Source organism: Camellia sinensis, chromosome 8 (assembly GCF_055761805.1).
Source record: "Camellia sinensis isolate YWXY chromosome 8, ASM5576180v1, whole genome shotgun sequence".
Lineage (NCBI taxonomy): Eukaryota > Viridiplantae > Streptophyta > Magnoliopsida > Ericales > Theaceae > Camellia > Camellia sinensis.
In genome coordinates, this window is record NC_138968.1 from 89,156,462 (window position 1) to 89,159,676 (window position 3,215).

The 3,215-nt window shown below is 28.7% G+C and overlaps 1 pseudogene; it reads right to left on the reverse strand.

The window, feature by feature from the left end:
• Window positions 1-1,291: 1,291 nt before the first annotated feature.
• LOC145797880 (LOB domain-containing protein 1 pseudogene) lies at window positions 1,292-2,565 on the reverse strand (annotated as a pseudogene).
• Between the last annotated feature and the right edge of the window lie 650 nt (window positions 2,566-3,215).

The following is a 3,215-nucleotide window of genomic DNA, read 5'->3' on the forward strand; positions in this document are numbered from 1 at the left end:
CTTCTTGTTTTTTTTTCGATCAGCATGTGGACTACTCTTCTTAATGTGAATAATGCTACATTGCGTCAAAAAACACTGCAATAAATTAATCTAACCAAAAAGAGAAGTGAAACTTCAAAGAAAATAGTTGGCCAAAGGGACAAGTTTTGACCAGGAAACCATCAATTCATTGTTATTTCTTTTAATTCAACAATTATAATTTGGGGAAATTATGTTGATAGTCTTTGTATCTTGATAATTGTATTATTTTGGTTTTTGTAATTTCAATTGACTCAATTTTCAACATGAATTTATGAATTTGTCTCAATTTAGTCAAATTAATTACAATTGTTAACAGTTTTTATCAGAAAATATGCACATAAGTGACATATGACATGGTTTAGGGATAAATTTATAAACTTGTGAGTTAACTTCAACCAATTCAGTAATCATTTTTCGTCAAAAATACTAATTAACAGTGTTGTCAATTGGACCAAAATGACACAAAATTTAAAATTAAATATTAAAATTGAGACAATTGAAAATGTAAGAACCAAAATAACATAGCAGACAAAATGTAAGGACTATCGGTGTAATATGTCCTTATAATTCAGCACAATGACATCTCCATTGTGTTACTATATATTCTATTAAATATGTATCTTTATGTTCGGTAAATTACAAATATACCCTCTAAAATTTGATTAAAATACGAATCGCTCCCTGTGATTCTGAAAATTAAATTTCATCCACAGAGATTTCTAATTTCATAAAAAATCGTTCCTTTTATTAATAAATCATCAAGTCAATTACAATTTTTAATGATGTTAGAAATATGTTTCAATTAATAATTTGTGTAATTTTATTATTGTATTGGAGATCAATTATAAATTTCATTTTTTAGTTCATTTTGTTAAATAAAAAACAATGACAATGGGATATTTGCAATTTTTCAACTCACGGGGGGCCAATATTTATTTTAAGCAAATCTCAAAAAGTATATTTGTAATTTATCCTTTTATTTTTTTACCCTATTTTCTTTTTCTCCAAAAATTACAAGGTAGAAAAATCCAACAAAAAATACTCTATTCTCAAATCGTCTTATTTCTATCTCAAACTCATAATCACTAGGTCATTGAAAATCTCAAGACAAATAATCTCAAAACAAAATTCAATATTTTTGAAATCGAAAGGCATTAACTTTGGGGATAGAATATCCCTGCCGAAAAATTAAGTACAATCAGGGGATCAAATCCTTCATTATTAGTACTCATAAGAGATTTTAAACTTTGAACTTTCTTTCAAGATTTGTTCATGTCCAAAGATGTTCCCAAGCCAAGCCAACATTGCTGCCATCAAAAGAAAAGCCTGAGTTATCATAGGGTGGATTTTGTTGTTGAGATTGTGATGTATCCATAGCTTGCATGCTAACAAGCTCTGCTTGTGTCTTAGCTAATTCTGCTTGAAGCTCAGTAACATTCTTGTGAAGCTGGTAAATTATGCCTGTACAACCATAAACCGGGTCTTTAATCCTAGCATTCGATTCATACACGATGCTGCTCACTGCATCTGCCCTTTGTGATTCTGGAAGTTCCTATATACATAATTACAATTTAATGCATTTAATAATGTTATATGTTAAAAAAAGAAAAGAAAAAAAAAATTACGTAAATGTATTCAGGAAAATTAATGTGTTTCAAATATCTTTTATGTGCACACAACATTATTGTAAAACTATTAATCAGTTTGACTTGAGTCAATGTTTAACCTTAAGAACTAAAGGCAGTGTTCAGCCACTTCACGATTAACGTGTGTGTGTGTGGGAATGAAAGGAAAATAATATATTAGTCTATTATTTTAACTTAATTTTTAGATTTAATGTTGTGTAATAAAAATAATTGGTTAATAATTAAAGAAAATATAAGAGAGAGAGAGAGAGTTACTTTAAATATTTTAATTAATTGTCACATCGTTTAATTTAAAAAATAAGTCTAACTTCTGAGTTTGTATAATACTACTCTTAATGAAAAGTTCAAAAAAATAATACAAATATGTTACGTTTGAGTTTTATTATTTTTATTATTTGAAATAATGTTGTACATATATTTTTAAAATGATACAGTGATTTCCTAAAGAATAACATTCTTGAATCTGAAACATGCTTTTTGAATTAAATTTTAAAAGTTCAAGGTAGAACGACTTCCACTTTGAAAATTTTCATATATATATATAAATTTTGGGCAGAAGACTATTTTTAATATTTTTAATGTCGTAAAATTTTCGAGGTAGTGACAGAGAAACTACAGGAGGAGCCAAGAATGAGACCAAATTAGCTTGAAAGCTTAATAAGCATAATACCTGCAACAACTTGATGATGTTGCTAGCTCCAAAGACTCTGTGGGCAATGCTGAACTTAAATAGATCGGTAGGAGGAAAGTAGGGAGCCAAAAGACAGTTGTTGACGCAGCGACGACGCAGAATTTTGCAAGCACCACAAGGGCTCATAATAACACCATTTGAAGGAGGAGGAGGAAGAGAAGGAGATTGGGTTTTAGAAGAAGATGATGCCAATGGAGTCCATTCCATTTTTCTAGAGAGAGAGAATGAGAGTTGGAGGTGATGAGTGAGTACGTAGGGAGTTGATTTGGGATACATGTAGACAGAAAACAATGTCACGTGATAGAGTAGACGGGTAAGTTAACAAGTAAAAATAACTTCAAATATTTTGTAATTTGTTATTTATAAAAAATATTAGGAGAAATTATAATTTAGTGGTAATTTGTAAAAATTATTACAATTTCACAAAAAAAAATTATAATTTTTATTATTAATATTTATCACTAATTTACAATTATTTTTTTTAGAATATTACTGTTATGTTATTTGCCGAAAATATTAAGGAACAACAGTGAATATTACCCTAAACTCTCTAATAATTTGGCGACATGAAGACACACGGGTCTTCTATTCAGCAATGCTAGGTATCATGAAAAGTCTTTCATGAAAATGATCATGAAAGATTTGTGACCTTTAAATTACACTTACAATAAAGCACCACACACTAATCAAAGTAATCTAAGGATCACAAATTTTTCATGATTATTTTCATGAAAAAATTTTCATGATCCCTAATATTTCTCGTCTTCTATTTGATGCACACAATTTCGTGTAAGAGTAATTCTAACCACACTCTCTACTTTTTGCTAGTTAAAATACAAAAAAAGTACACTCTTTAT